Source organism: Anolis carolinensis, unplaced genomic scaffold (assembly GCF_035594765.1).
Source record: "Anolis carolinensis isolate JA03-04 unplaced genomic scaffold, rAnoCar3.1.pri scaffold_19, whole genome shotgun sequence".
In the NCBI taxonomy this organism is placed as follows: Eukaryota; Metazoa; Chordata; class Lepidosauria; order Squamata; family Dactyloidae; genus Anolis; species Anolis carolinensis.
In genome coordinates, this window is record NW_026943829.1 from 145,391 (window position 1) to 162,688 (window position 17,298).

The window sequence follows — 17,298 nt, forward strand, 5'->3', positions numbered from 1 at the left end:
TTCTGGTTACTGTCTAAACATTTTCAAATGCCTGCTGGAAAAACCAAGGGAGCAAGCTTGTTTTCCGCTGCTCTTGGAGAATAGGACATGGCAGAGCCATGGATTCAAAGAGCAGGAAAAGAGATTTCACCTAAACATTAGGAAGAACTCCTGGTGGCAAGAGTTTGTTTGGTGGAGGAATAAATTGTCTTGGCAGTTGGAGTCTCCTCTGGAGGTTTTTAAACAAGACTGAACATTTTCCAGGAATGTTTCAGTTGCTCAGTCCTCTATGACAGAATTGGGATTGGATTTAGGTGGTCCTTCCAACTGTACAACTCTTTGTTTTTTTCTAATGTGGAATTTTATTATAATGTGTATGTTATTGTCATTTTATACTTTTGACATTAATGAAGAAATTGTGGCACTTAATGTTTGCCATTTATATGTATGTTAACCGCCCTGAGTCCCTCTGGGGAGAGAGGGCAGTCTAGAAATAAAGTTTTATTATTGTTTTATTGCATGACACAGCAAACAAGATAGATATCCTGGATTTTGTTTCACAAAACCACAAGTCGAACACTTCCCAAGTGTCTAGGACTGTGTGATGTATTTTCAGATGATGCGTGCAGATCCCAGTAGGGTGGCCTTTTGCAGTTGGTAGATCGTAATTTTGTCAATGCCTATTATTACTATTATTATTATTATTATTATTATTATTATTATTATCATTGCATCTCCTTTTTTGGAGGTTTTTAAACAGAGGTTGGATGGCCGTCTGTCAGAAGGGTTTGGATGGTGTCTTCCCAAAAAAAAGAAGGAGGTTGGACTGGATGGCTCTATGATCTATCTGTCTACAGTAGAGTCTCACTTATCCAACATAAACAGCAGAACGTTGGATAAGCGAATATGTTGGATAATAAGGAGAGATTAAGAAAAAGCCTATTAAACATCAAAATAGGTTATGATTTTACAAATTAGGCACCAAAACATCATGTTATACAACAAATTTGACAGAAAAAGTAGTTTATTACACATTAATGTTATGTTGTAATTACTGTATTTACGAATTTAGCACCAAAATATCACGATGTTTTGAAAACATTGACTACAAAAATGCGTTGGATAATCCAGAACGTTGGCTAAGTGAGTGTTGGATAAGTAATGGGTTGGATAGGATGGCCCTTGGAGTCTCTTCCACCTCTATAATCGTATTCCTGAGGTGTTAGTATAGCTCCCTAACATCCCACGGTTGCCCAAGCGTGGCGTGATTTTTAACTGTTGTAATGTTTAAATTTTATGTCTAAATTTTTAAATATTTAATATTTTAAGCTTTGGTTTTATATGTGTTTTGGGGCATCGGATTGTGCCATGTGTAAGCCGCCTTGATTCCCCTCCGGGGTGAGAAAGGCAGGGTATAAATGTGGCAAATAAATAAAATAAATAAATCTCCCAATTGGCACTTGCTCTCTCCAGCCTCTATCTCCTCTTCAAACTCACCAAGGTCTCTCCATGAGTTCTCCTGATCCACTCACCAGCTTTGTTTTCTTTGCCGACAGCTTTTGCTCCAGATGAACCCTTCGCACGTGGACTCCCTCCTGCAGCTCAGCGACGTGTGCCACATGCAGGAAGACCAAGAGATGGCCAGGGACCTCATTGGTAAGAAGCAGGCCCACCCTGCGGCTGATACAGCCCTCCAAAGAAAATATGGCTCCTTGCATTGTGGATCTCTGAAGTAGTCAAGGAGCCTTCTAATTCAGGTTGCGGCTTCCAGAGGAGTTGACTGGGAGAACCTTTTGGAGTGAGACGCCATACTTTCATATCAAGGGACCCTCCCTTTCATTTCCTTTCTTGGGAATCTGTTTTGCTTTGTCTATAGTTGCTTTGTTCCTTTCCCTTTTAGTGGCTATTGTCATCTTTGCAAGTCCATATTGTGAGAACAAGTATGACCTACAGAATGTGTGAAGTTGGGCCTTTCTTGATGCGAAAGAAGGCAGCTACCTAAGAATATAGTTCAGATGTTTCTGTATTGAGAGATTGCTGAATTAAGTTATTGGTCGTGTTTTGGAGAACCAATAGAATTGAAACAAAAAAGCCCTGCTACAAATCTCATTTTAGTTTGGAGTCTATAACATTGGACCAAAATAAAAGGTCAATTGTTGTATTGCTCAGAAACTGGGAAAGTTATAGATCTGCGAAATGCATCCTGCCGGGATATGTTCCATATAACTCTTACAGTTGGCATCACTTTTATTTTAAAATGCCAACATTATATCACAATGTATATTTTGCATTCTCTGTTTCATCCTGCTTGCATCCTACTTTTAACTGTTGGATTTTACAGTGTTTTGCATAGATGTTTGTTTGATGTTGTTTCTGTAAATGCATATGACCATTGGTCGGAGCATTAATAAATTGATTGATTGATTAGGTGATGAAACAGTTGTCTTTAGTCTTTGGAAACAGTCCTGATCCATGTTTGGATCAGGAGGTTCCTTTCACTGCCTTTTCTGGTTCCCCACTTTTATCAACTTTCCCTTCTAGCTTCATTTAAAGCGACAACTCCTTTTCTCTGGCCTGTAACACAAGGCCATGTTGTTGGAGCACATGTCCTATCATCCTTATAAGCCACTAGCTGTGCCTGACCACGTGTTGCTGTGGCGAAGTATGGTGGTATGGGAAATAAAGTATTGAGGAATTGGTGGTAGTTAAGGTAAAGGGTAAAGGTTTTCTCCTGACATTAAGTCCAGTTGTGTCCAACTGCACACTGAAGTGGATTATATGGCAGTGTGGAGTCAAGATAATCCAGTTCAAAGCAGATAATATAAGATTATAAATGGGTTACATAGCTGTGTGGAAGGGCCTTGAGTTTACCCTGCCATATAATCCAGTTCAAATCTGATAATCTGTATTTTATAGGCAGTGGGGAAGAGGCCTAAGTGAGGCCTAACTCTGCCTGCCCCCTGGGCTGAGTGGATTGCTAGGAGACCAAGTGGGTGGAGCTTAGCCTTTTAACTGGCAGCAATTGGATGAAAACAATTATTCATCTCCCTCTAATTAGGATTTTTTTTCTTTTTGTTGTATGAACGTAGAGGCATGGATGAGGGGTTGTGCTGCCAAGTTTAGTGTTTCTGGGATGTGTAGTTTCGTTGTTTTGTCCTAGGCCGAAATTTCATTACCCTTTTATATATATAGATTGATAAGGAATATTGGGAGTTGCGTTCCAAGAGCAGCCAGGGGTCCGCATGATTCCCACCTGATACAAATGGAACTGTGTTGCCGATGGAAATAAATGTCTTAAGCAGTGAAATCTCTGCAGGAGTGTGGTTGCCTTCTGCCTCTGGCCAGGCCAAACCCAAATCGAGGCATTCTTAATAGCCTCACTGGGGTTTTTCCTTGGTTTGGGCCATTTGTTGTTTTCTCATCTTGCCCTGGGATGTGCATTATGTAAAGGGAATGCATGGCCTCAGGTTCCTTTAGGGAGAAAGTGTTATATATAAAGATGGTGAATGGAGCCAAGGCTCAGCAAGGCTTCCTTCTGGCCCCTTCTTTTCCAGAGCGGGCCCTCTACACGCTGGAGTGCGCCTTCCACCTCACCAGCGGGACCTGCCGCCTGGACTACCGGAGGCCAGAGAACAGGTATTCACCCACCGCCGCCCATCAAAGGACAATGGGCAGTGGAGTACCAGGCATGCCACTGCTGAGCTGAATGTAGAAATGTTCATGTTTTGGACTACAAACCCCACGATCCCCCAACCAGCAATAGTGCTTGTGCTTAATAAAGAGCTTGATAAAGTTGCTTTTTAGAACGCTAACTCCCAGAAGCTCTCAGTCATTCCTAGTGGAGAAGAGACCTGGATTTGTACTGGACTTCACTGCCACTAACATAATCTTAGTTTATTGTGAAACCATATTTTTCATAGAGTCTTATAAATCATAGAGGGTTGGAAGAGATCTCAAGGGGCCATCCAGTCCAACCCTCTTCTGCAGGAAGACATCATCCAAGCCCTCCCAACAGATGGCCATCCAGCCTCTGCTTCAAACATTCCAGAGAAGGAAGGAGACTCCACCAGACTCCTAGGCAGGCCATATTTCACTAGAATTGGAAGGGACCCCCAGGGGCCATCTAGTCCAACCCCCCTTCTGCCAGCAGGAAGGCACAACCAAAGCCCTCCAGACAGAAGGCCATCCAGCCTGATGGAGTTTTTGGAAGGAGACTCCATGAGACTCCTAGGCAGACCAGATTTCACTAGAATTGGAAGGGATCCCCAAAGGCCATCTAGTCCAATCCTCCTTCTGCCAAGAAGGCACAACCAAAGCCCTCCAGACAGATGGCCATCCATCCTCCAGTTCTCTTTGTGTCTAAGACATTGGTTCTCAGCCTGTGGGTCCCCAGGTGTTTTGGCCTACAACACCTAGAAATCCCAGTCAGTTTACCAGCTGTTAGGATTTTTGAAAGTTGGGACCCACAGGTTGAGAACTACTGCATTAACAGCAAGCCTTTTCCTTGTCTTGCAGAGCTTTCTACCTGGCCCTCTTCAAGCACATGGTTTTCCTTGAGAGGAGAGGCTGCCCTCGCACGGCCCTGGAGTTCTGCAAACTCATCCTGAGGTAACAACCAATTCTGAGGATGTTGGACTCTCTTTTGGGGGCGCAAAAGCAAGGCAGGGTGACCTAGCTGTCTCCTGTCTCCATGATCAGGACGATGTGTTTCCACATTAAGATGAAATGGTGTATTAGTTTTGTTTTATTACAAGGGGTGATCTGTTTCTCTGTTTATGATCTTTTAATTGAGTTTGGTGCTCATGCACAGAGGACTGTGTGCCTGCTGCTGGCCAATCTTGAGGCAAATCCAAAGGTGCCATGTGCGGTCTTCAGCACGTTGGTTTTGTAATTGGACTTGTTCCTTTCCATTTCTCTCCCCTTCCTTCCCCTTCCCAAAGCCTCGATCCGGAGAACGACCCCCTCTGCATGCTGCTGATCATCGATCTGCTGTCGCTCCGAGCGAGAGAGTATGCCTTTCTGACCCGCCTGTTCCGTGAATGGGAGGTAAGGAGGCGAGTGAAGGGTCCAAGGTCTCTTGGGACAGTGGTCCTGCTGGTGCCAGGCCTGGGCGGGCGAGGGCTGCGCTTCCAGAGGGTCCGACCCTGCCCCCTCCGTGAAAGAAGCAAACATTGGGGCGTGGATCCTACTCAAAACAAGGGCTGCTTCTGTGCCTCATTAAGACCCCTCCTTTTGCCCCGAAGTGAACATTTCTGGTTCAGACAAGAGCGGAATTATGCCTTGAAACCTCTAAGGGGGTGCATTTCCATACGCCTTTATGTTAAAAAAATTCCCACTCCAGGACATCTGCTTTGAGCAATTTGCTCAGTTTTATTATAGAATCAGAGGGGACAGAGACCTCAAGGACCATCCGGCCCAACCCCCTAAGAGGTGGATGGATATATAGATGGAATCCTAGAGCTGGAAGAGACCCCAAAGGCCATCCAGTCCAACCCCCTAAAAGATGGCTGACTGGCTAGTTAGATAAATAGATGGATGGATAGAATCCTAGAGTTGGAAGAGACTCCAAAGGCCATCCAGTCCAATCCCATAAGAGATGGATGGCTGGATGGATAGACAGACAGACAGATAAGATAGAATCCTAGAGTTGGAAGAGATCCCAAAGGCCATCCAGTCCAACCCCCTAAAAGATGGCTGACTGGCTAGTTAGATAGATGGATGGATGGATGGATGGATGGATAGATGGATGGATGGATAGAATCCTAGAGTTGGAAGAGACCCCAAAGGACATCCAGTCTAATCCCATAAGAGATGAATGTCTGGATGGATAGATAGACAGACAGACAGATATAAACCTAGAGTTGGAAGAGATCCCAAAAGACATCCAGTTCAACCCCAAAGGACACCCAGTTCAGCCCCCTAAGAGATGGATGGCTGGATGGATAGACAGACAGACAGACAGACAGACAGACAGAATCTTAGAGCTGGAGGAGATCCCAAAGGCCACCCAGTCAACCCCCAAAGACATGGAAGGCTGGCTGGATGGATGGATGGATGGAAAGATGGATGGATGGATGGATGGATGGATAGATAGATAGATAGATAGATAGATAGATAGATAGATAGATAGATAGATAGAATCCTAGAGTTGGAAGAGAACCCAAAGGACATCCAATTCAACCCCAAAGGCCACCCAGTTCAGCCCCCTAAGAGATGGCTGGCTGGATGGATAGACAGACAGACAGAATCTTAGAGTTTGAAGAGATCCCAAAGGCCACCCAGTTCAACCCCCAAAGACATGGAAGGCTGGATGGATAGACAGACAGATAGACAGATAGATAGAATCCTAGAGTTGCAAGAGATCCCAAAGGACATCCAGTTCACCCTCAAAGGCCACCCAGTTCAACCTCCTAAGAGATGGATGGCTGGATGGATAGACAGACAGACAGACAGACAGACAGAATGAATCTTAGAGCTGGAGGAGATCTCAAAAGCCATCCAGTTCAATCCCCTAAGAGATGGATGGCTGGATGGATGGATAGACAGACAGACAGACAGATAGAATTCTAGTTGGAAGAAATCCCAAGGGCCATCCAGTTCAACCCCAAAGGCCACCCAGAAGCCATCCATTTCATCCCCCTTCTGTCATGAAGGAAGACAACATCCAAGCCCTCCCAAGAGATGGCCATCCAGTCTCTGCTTAAAAACCTCCACAGAAGGAGATTCCTACAAACCCTAAGGTGGTATATTCCACTGTCAAGCAACAAAGACCATCAGAAAGTTTTTCCAAAAATAAATAAATAAGTGGAAGCTCTTTTCCTTCACTTTGAGTCTCTGGCTCTATGTTGGCCCAGTCTCTGGAGGAACAGAAAACACCCTCCCTGCTCAATGGGACATCCTTTCCAGTATTTAAACAGCCTTCTCCAAACTAAACCTCTTCCGCTCCTCAGAGGGATCCCTAGTTTCCCTTGACCATTTGGGTTGCCCTTCTCTGGATATGTTCCACCTTGTTGAAAAGTAAGCAGTGCCTTGTCTCCTTTTCACCTGTCTCTCCTCTCAGGGCCATCGGAACCTCTCCCAGCTCCCCAATTTTGCCTTCTCGGTGCCGCTGGCGCATTTCCTCCTGAGTCAGCAGGAGGATCTCCCTGAAGTGGAGCTGAGCCAGGCCCAGGAAAGAGCGGCCAGCCTCATCCAACAGGCCCTGATCATGTTCCCCAGCGGTGAGTGTGGCAGCATGAAAGGTTCAAAATAGTACAGGTGTTTTGCTCTGGGTCAGGCTTAAGACATTTAAGCAGCAATCCTGTAACCAAAAGCCAGGCTCCTGAGCTAACTGACGTGTCTTCCCAAAGAGGATTACTCGGAAGAGTCTGAAAACTTGGCTTTTCACCCAGGCCTTTGGTTAAGATCGCCTTTCTCCATCACAATTATTATGCTCCTCGACCTTTTGTACTGGTCGCTCTTCTCTTGATTCCTGATTCCTTGATATTATTCAGGACTCCTCCCTACCTAATGTGACCTTAAATGATTCTATTGCACTTCATCTATTTATGAATATCTATTTATGTTACTCATCTAAATATTTATCTATCTATTTATGTTACTCATAATGTGCACCTTGCTTATCCACTATTGCAACCTCCTTGTTTTTAATTTGATGTTTTAATTCTGTGTTGTGTTTTTTTTTTTTGCCTATTGTGTATATTTTATTATTGGTTTCTGTTGTTGTCCTTTGATGTTTCATATTTTATCATTGCTTGTATTTTGATTTTGCTGTAAGCCGCTCCAAGTCCCCTTCAAGGGAGCTGGAGGCGGGATATAAATAAACTTATTTATTATTATTATTATTATTATTATTATTACTCTGAGATCAAATGAGTACCCTGGAAAAATTTATTTATTTACAGCATTTATATTCCGTCCTTCTCACCCCAAAGGGTATTGCGCCAAATTGCTATATGTGTGTGTGTAAAGAAATCCTTGCAAAGTTGGTTTGCAAAGGGAACTCTGCAAAAGAGCTCAGCTTTGCAGAGGCAAAGCCACGCCTAAAACAATGTATCTGTTTGATGGCAGGTGGCTGAGTTTGTCAGTTGGGAATTTTGAGCTTCAAGAGAGAGCACAGAAAAAGACATGCTCTCTCTGGCTACGGTCAAGTAGTAATTTGAATATGCTATGCTGTATATATTGATGCTGATTGATTAGTCATTGATCTTATGCAACTACATGGGCATTGTACGATTGCAGAACTGTTTTATATTTCAACTCTACAAGCAAGAGTAAAGTTCCTTTGTTCATTTCAATTCCTCTGCCTGGTCTGAGTCTTTTGCACATGGTGTTATCTGGATGCTACTGATTCCGCTATACTCTCACCTGGTAACAAAGGGGACTCAGGGCGGATCACATTACACATATAGGCAAACATTCAATGCCTTTTAACATAGAACAAAGACAAAACAAACACAGGCTCCGAGCGGGCCTCGAACTCATGACTTCCTGGTCAGAGTGATTCATTGCAGCTGGTTGCAGCTGGCTTGCTCTCCATCCCGGGCCTAATTACAAATTACAAAAGGGGCTTTCTTGGAGGCTGAGAGATCCAAGAAGCAAAAAAACTGCAGTCTCAGTAGAGTCTCACTTATCCAACATTCGCTTATCCAACGTTCTGGATTATCCAACGCATTTTTGTAGTCATTGTTTTCAATACATCGTGATATTTTGGTGCTAAATTTGTAAATACAGTAATTACTACGTAGCATTACTGCATATTGAACTACTTTTTCTGTCAAATTTGTTGTATAACATGATGTTTTGGTGCTTAATTTGTAAAATCATAACCTAATTTGGTGTTTAATAGGCTTCTCCTTAATCTCTCCTTATTTTCCAACATATTCGCTTATCCAACGTTCTGCTGGCCCATTTATGTTGGATAAGTGAGACTCTACTGTACTTGATTATAAAAAGTTGTAATGTTACTTGAATGTTTAGAAGAGATGCTGATGTCTGGTGCCTCCAATCTCGAACTCCAGACCTGACGCATTTCCCCTTCCTTTTCCAGTCCTGATGCCTTTGCTGGATCGCTGCAGCATTCAACCGATGCCATGGTGTCCTCCCACCCATTCTTTGGACTAGAGGCCCAGTTAAGGTCAGGAGCATGGGGCAGGGAGAACCCTTTGGGGTGAAGGAGCCCTGTGTTAAATCTGGGACCTAGGGAGTCATACGAATATGGTTTTGTAATCCTTTTCATTTGTAAGTCACTTTGGAGTTCCAATCTTTGGGGGAAAGCAGGGTGGAATAAAGATGTTGAGGGTAATAATAATAACAACAACAACAACTTTATTTTTATATCCCGCTCTCATCTCCTCAAGGGGACTTGGGGCGGCTCACGTGGGGTTTTGTAATCCTTTTCATTTGTAAGTCACTTTGGAGTTCCAATCTTTGGGGGAAAGCAGGGTGGAATAAAGATGTTGAGGGTAATAATAATAACAACAACAACAACTTTATTTTTATATCCCGCTCTCATCTCCTCAAGGGGACTTGGGGCGGCTCACGTGGGGACAAGCCCAGCATCTTACATTAAAACACAGTATAATTTAAAACAATATAAAACAATAAAACAGTATAACACAGCATAAAATAGCATAAACATTATAAGTCTGCCCAGAACCTGGGAACTGTTATCTATTACAGATGGGAACTTTTAGAGTTCCTTCAATGGAGAGGATCTGGGGAGTATTCATCAAGAAAAGGTGACTTTTCCTAAGGTCTGGCGTTGCTTACATGTTGTTGTAAGATGAATTGAGTCCCCATGGGGAGAAAGGCGGTCTAGAAATAAGGATGTAGGTAAAAGTAAAGGTTTTCCCCTGACGTTAAGTCTAGTCGTGCCCGACTCTGGGGGTTGGTGCTCATCTCCATTTCTAAGCCAAAGAGTCGGTGTTGTCCGTAGACTCCTCCAAAGTCATGTGGCCATGGGCATGACTGCATGGAGCGCCGTTACCTTCCTGCCGGAGCAGTACCTATTGATCTACTCACACTCTGGGGGTTGGTGCTCATCTCCATTTCTAAGCCGGAGAGCTGGTGTTGTCCGTAGACACCTCCAAGGTCATGTGGCCACAGGCATGACTACATGGAGCGCTGCTACCTTCCCACCAGAGCGGTACCTATTGATCTACTCACATTGGCATGTTTCCAAACTGCTAGGTTGGCAGAAGGTGGGGCTAACAGCGGGAGCTCACCCTGCTTCACGGTTTTGAACCACCAACCTTTTAGTCAGCAAGATCAGCAGCTCAGCGGTTTAACCCACTGTGCCACCAAGGCTCCCAAATGAAGATTTTGATGATGATAATAATAGTAACAACAACAACAGTAGTTTTTACTAACTGGGTTGGGTTTGGTTTCTATAATTTATAGATATGTAATCTCTGAAGCACTTCAGGAGTTGGTACATCTTGACTAGGAATGAAAATTTCAATTTCTCTCACATGCTGACTTTCCTATGCGTTTGTGTTATTCCATGTCTTTATTTCCAAATGGGAATGCAAGTGACCTTCATGCCGCTTCTCTCTTGCGCAATTCCTGAATGGAGATGCCCAGGTCAAGAACTCAAAGGGACGTTTCTCATTAGACTCCTTGGTTCTTCCATCGCTTTATCCTCCTAACTCTGCATATGTATGCTTGCCCACAATGCCCTGCCTCATGTACGGAGGAGGAGTTGTTTAAAGCTATGGACAATGCGGTTGCTGTTGCCCGCTTTTGGTCCAAAACTATTTAGTTGCTTGTGATTTCCTCCCCCCCCCCCCCCATCATTTTGAAATGTATTCATTGTACAATGCTTTTGACACGAAATAAATAAATATCCTCCTATTTTCCCAGCAAATGCACCTCTCACGTTGGCTTTCCTCCCGCAGCTCTCCTCCTGCGCTGAACCAGCTCGTCTCTCTCTACCTGGGGAGGACCCATTCCCTCTGGAAGGACCCCTCCGTCATGTCCTGGCTGGAGACCAACGTCCACGAGGTGCTGAGAAGGGTGGACTCCAAGGACCCGGCGCTGGACGAGGCAGAGCAGAAGTGAGTGACCAAGACCACCTCTGGCAGGCATGGGTCAACCTGGGCCCTTCCTCCAGGTGTTTTGGACTTCAACTCTCACAATTCCTTTAAAAAAAGGGGGGGGGGAGTTACCTTGCTGGATTCCCTCACCCAAAAACCCAAAAACCCCACCCAGTAGAATGACTACAAGATATAGCACTGTATTTCATCAGTTGTAAGACACATTACATTATAGTGACCATATCTCCTATCATAAACCCGCCCGATCTCTTTGATCGTCAGGGGAGGCTCTCCTGTCACCACTGCCGATATCTCAGGCCCGTCTTGTGGGAACAAGGGAGAGGGCCTTTTCTGCTGTGGCCCCCCAACTGTGGAATTCACTGCCCATTGAGATTAGGCAGGCCCCCACTTTGCTAGCCTTAAAAACATGGCTCTTCCGGTGTGCCTTTGGAGAGTAACTGTCATATTTTCCTTCGGTTATTCCCTTGGGATATCTATCCTCTAGACTGTTCCCTATTTTATGTCCCTGCTCCCCGTGGTTTTATTCATATGTCTTTCTCACCAAGTTTTAATTTAGTGTTCATGTGGCCTGCCCTGGTTTTTATTGCTTTTTCTGAATTTTGGATTGTAATGTATGTTATTATTTATTGTATTGTTAAGTTGTGTTATGATATGTTGTTTTATATTTTGTCATATTGTATGGTTTTGGGCATGGCCCCATGTAAGCCGCCCCGAGTCCCCGTTGGGGAGATGGTGGCGGGGTATAAATAAAGTATTATTATTATTATTATTATTATTATTATTATTATTATTATTATGTATATTTGTTGGTGGCATGTCTTACAATTGATGCCAGCTTGTAATTGAAGAAACACAGTATCAATGCTGGAATGTGGAGAATGCTGTTTGCACTGAATAGCAACTGCTTGGGGATTATGGGGCTTGTAGTTCCAAAAGTTAATCTCCCTAAGACCTGGTATGTATGCCATTCAAGCTGTTGTGGGGAGGAATATGGAGTTCCTTTTCCAATGGTAGCCACTGCTTTGCTGAGCCACCCTGAGCTCAAAAGGTGGTGCAAAGTGGTCGTCATCTGCCTCGCTTTCACTTTCTCAGGCGCAAAGTGAGGTACCAGAACGCTCCCAGGAACGTCTACCGCCATGTGATCCTCTCGGAGATCCGGGAAGCGACGGCAGCATTGCCTCCGGTGAGGAGCAAGTCACATTGGTGTCCATGAGGCTGCGGCTCTTGCAACTCCAGCAAACCTAGCCCGGTCTTGCTGGCCCCTTGGGTAGAACGGAATGGATGGCATGGAACCTATGAGTAACTTGGAAAAACTTGTCTTTTCTTTCACTCTAAATATGGCTGGGTTGAGGATTATGGGACATGTAGTTGTCAAGCCAGAGTGGAAGGGGGTTATCTCCACAGTGGCAAAGGCATTGTGTGTGTTCTCACATGTGTCCTATTGGAAATAACTGCACCCAGTCTCTGGGCACATATCCTTTTGGAAATAAATGGCAATCATAACCTTACTGAAAAGGAAAAATGATGTCATATCCATTCGGCAAATGTGAATCTCCATGAACATGTGGAGACCGCCTTTTGAAACCCACTAATCAAAAAAAAGCATGACCTGGTTTGAACAAGTGATATTCATAAGCATTCCTATAATGGCACACGGGTGACTCAGCTGTTAAACTGAAGAATCATGTCTTTGGACTGCCAAGGACAAAGACAAGCCACTACAAAAATATATTTGGTTAACAGAGGATGGTTGTTTCTTTGAAGTTGAAATTGCATTTGCCCAAAAGATATACACTCCCTTAAAACCTCTTACTTTAAAATATGCACTCGGAGATTAAAAAACAAAGCCTTCTTTGAAAATTCACCATACAATTCATACAATTCACCATACAAACACATTTCTCATTAAGGTTCAGTTATAGAAAGGATGTAGTTCTCTGTGTTGAGTACATAGGGTATCATTCTTAATCAATAATCTATTCTATAAGGTAAAGGTAAAGGTTTCCCCTGACATTAAGTCCAGTCATGTCTGACTCTGGGGGTTGGTGCTCATCTTCATTTCTAAGCCGAAGAACCGGCGTTGTCCGTAGACACCTCCAAGGTCATGTGGCCATTGGCCTGATTGCATGGAGGGCTGTTACCTTCTCGCCAGAGCAGTACCTATTGATCTACTCACATTGGCATGTTTTCAAACTGCTAGGTTGGCAAGAGCTGGGGCTAACAGCGGCCGCTCATGCCGCTCCCGGGATTTGAACCTGGGACCTTTCTGTCTGCAAGTTCAGCAGCTCAGTGCTTTAACCCACTTCGCCACCGGGGCTCCTTAAACTATAATAATCTATAGTGCTTAAGTATAGTAGTTGCACTCACTGACGTCCATAAGCATACTACTTTATTGAAGTCCCAACTGCAACATGCATCCACCTCCACTGAGGTCTGATGCAAAAATATGCATCCACCTCCACTGAGGTATAAAGTAGACACAATACAAAATGGAGTCCTGTGTCCGAACATGCTCAGTACAAGCACATGTCTATAACCTCTCTCATACCAAAGAGGTACAGTCAAACTGGCAAATCAACATACACATAGAATACAGGTTAGCAAATACATACTTTAACAAATGAACAGTGAAAGGCTTGGGAGGTTGCGGTTTCCAACACATCCATCCATATATGGGACTTGAGGTGCACAACTACAGCTATACAATACCGAGACCTGACTTTTGACCCTCTGTCTTTTTGCCCCTTCCCAGGAAGTGACCTCCCATCCCATCATGGGCTTCGATCCCCTCCCGCCGCTGGACTCTATCATTTCCTACACAAGGCCAGAAAGGTAAGGACACTATTCTATATTTCTCTCTTCCATTCTGTGGGCTTCTTTTGCTGGGTTTCGTCTTTGTCGGTTGCCAACATTTCATCCTACAAAGACCTCAAACACCTGTGGCCAATCTCTTCTTCTGGAAACCAGGGATAAATGGTGACAAAAGGCAGGTACAGTAGAGTCTCACTTATCCAAGCTAAACGGGCCGGCAGAAGCTTGGATAAGCGAATATCTTGGATAACAAGGAGGGATTAAGGAAAAGCCTATTAAATATCAAATTAGGTTATGATTTTACAAATTAAGCATCGTGTTATACAACAAATTTGACAGAAAAAGTAGTTCAATACGCAGTAATGTTATATTGTAATTACTGTATTTACAAATTTAGCACCAAAATATCATGATATATTGGAAACATTGACTACAAAAATGGCTTGGATTATCCAGGGGCTTGGATAAGTGAGGCTTGGATTAGTGAGACTCTACTGTAATACAATTCCAGATTTTCTTTCTTTCCTTTCATTCCTCCTTCCTTTCTTCTTCCTTTCTAGGCCATCTCACCCCGCCAACGAAAGCACTTTATCACTCTTCTTTCGCTCCCTGTTGCCAAACTACAACTTGCAGGTAGGTCCTGATCTACAACTGGGGCAGATTTCAGGCATCGGGGCTCCATGTTCCCTTCTCCTTCCCCTTGGGATATATCCAGAAGTCTCTGGATAAGTGAAAATAATAACAACAACTACCATAATAACTTCGCCCCAGTGGCAAAGTGCGTTAAAGCACTGAGCTGGAGATCGAAAGGTCCCAGGTTCAAACCCCGGGAGCGGTGTTAGCTCCAGCTCCTGCCAACCTAGCAGTTTGAAAACATGCCAGTGTGAGTAGATCAATAGGTACCGCTCCGGCGGGAAGGTAATGGTGCTCCATGCAGTCATGCCTATGGCCACATGACCTTGGAGGAGTCTATGGACAACGCCGGCTCTTTGGCTTAGAAATGGAGATGAGCACCAACCCCCAGAGTCAGACATGACTGGACTTAAAGTCAGGGGAAACCTTTACCTTTACCTACCACTACTTTATTTTTATACCCTGTCACCAGCTCCCCGAAGGGACTCAGGGCAGCTTACATATGGGGCAGAAAGTCCAACAGGCATAAAAGCAACCAATCCATTAAAACCAAACAGCTACTAAAATAAAATAATATAACATCGTAAAATACAAGAATCTGTATAAACACAATTAAGCATAAGAGGACAAACAGCAGCATTAAGTCTCCATAAGACCATATTCAAAATTTATTGTTGCAGGTAACATAACTTTTTTTTAGAGAAAAAAGCAAGGAAATAATAATGATTATTATTACTGATGATTATTATTATTAGATAAAAGAGCAGATCGACAAAAGAAAGAGTTTTCTAACTTTGGTAGAAGAGTCCCTAAGGCTATCTATATATATAAAAGAGTGATGGAATCCTGGCGACCGACAAAACAACAAAACTAAACACCCCACAACCTCGAAAATTGGCAGCACAACCCCTCATCCATGCCTCTAGGTCAGGGGTCCCCAAACTTTTTAAGCAGAGGGCCGGTCCACAATCTTTCAGACTGTTGAGGGGCCGAATTATCATTTGAAAAAAAAATACAAACAAATTCCTATGCATACTGCACATGTCTTATTTGTAGTGCAACAACAACAACAACAACGAAAGAACAATACAATATTTAAAAATGAAAACACTTTTAACCAATATAAACCTATTAGGATTTCAATGGAAAGTGTGGGCCTGCTACTGGCCAATGAGATAGTCAAGTTAATTAGGATTGTTGTTGTTGTTGTTGTTGTTGTTGTTGTTGTTGTTGTGTGCCTTCAAGTCATGTCAGACTTTGGCCGAGCCTAAGTCTAAAATTATTTATTTATTTACTGCATTTATTTACTACATTTCTATCCCACCCTTCTCACCCCGAAGGGGACTCAGAGCAGCTGTATGAACATACAATATATTATATTATTAGCATAATATATTACTGTATTGAACTATACCACTATACTATTATATAATATGTAATAAATAACATACAATTAATATTATTATATGGTATTACTATTAGTATTATATTGTATAACATAAGATTATTGTCAATATTATATGTATATACAATATATTATATTATTAAAACTGATATAAAAATATTATATTATAAAACTGAGGGCGGGGGCCAGGTAAATGACCTTGGAGGGACGCATCCGGCCCCCGGGCCTTAGTTTGGGGACCCCTGCTCTAGGTGATACAAAGAAAAGAAAAATAAAGTCCTAATTAGAGGGAGAGGAAGAATTGTTTTTATCCAATTGCTGCCAGTTAGAAGGCTAAGCTCCGCCCACTTGGTCTCCTAGCAACCCACTCAGCCCAGGGGACAGGCAGAGTTAGGCCTCACTTAGGCCTCTTCCACACTGCCTATAAAATACACACACCACCAGACAACGCCACAGCAACGCGTGGCCAGGCACAGCTAGTGTTTTTATATAAGAGAGAAGCCTCATGATGCTCCTTTCTCAAACATATAAAGGCACAATAAAAGACTTTTGGGAAGTAAGAAGGGGGAAGTGACCACTACAAAACACCTCAAGTTACATAGCTCTAGAAAACAGTAAAAATCAGTAGCCATTGTCCCTCATTGTTCCATATATACCATTATTGATACTCGTTTACTTCCAACAAGAACAAGTTGGACTCTTGTATCAACATTGGTTCCTGTATAGTCTCCTATCCCCATGAATTTGGCATTTATCCTAAATTTTCTTTGACCAGAAGCTGGCCACTTTTAGTGCCTCTGGTGTCGCTGTAAGAAGCTTCTCCATTGTGCATGTGGCAGGGCTCAGGCCGCACTGTAGCAAGTGGTCTGTGGTCTGCTTTTCTTCACACTTGCACGTTGTGGATTCCACTTTGTAGCCCCATTTCCTAAGATTAGCTCTGCATTTCATGGTCTGTTCAGCACCTTCCAAGTCACCCAGTCTTCTGTGTGCCCAAGGTATCAGCCATGGGTTGAGGTTCCGGGTTTTAACCTGCCACTTTTGGACTCTCGCTTGCTGGAGTGTTCCTACTAGTATCTCTGTAGACCTTATGTATGTATACACATGTTGCACACTGTTTCAGGGAGAAGTTGGGGCCGGTGGGGAGGAAGGCCCCGTTGCCGGGCAGAATCTGAACCAAGGCGTGAACAGACTGATGGCCGCCATGCGGGATATGCTGGCCAACATCCAGTTCCAGGAGCCGCCACGGGACGAGAACCCCGAGGGCGACGGGGGCGAATGGGACTGAGCCCTTTTCTCCCACTTTCTCATGTGGTTTTTCTTTGTTGTTCAATAAAAAGAGCCACAAGAGGAGGGACCTCTCAATGCCTTTCCCACATATCTGTCTTCTATATATGTGTGTATGTGGCAGCTTTC

General features: G+C 43.6%; 1 pseudogene; it reads left to right on the top strand.

Moving 5' to 3' along the window:
* LOC134294749 (ribosome quality control complex subunit TCF25-like) overlaps positions 1-17,232 on the top strand; it is a 33,211-nt pseudogene extending 15,979 nt beyond the window's left edge.
* The last annotated feature ends 66 nt before the right edge of the window (positions 17,233-17,298 follow it).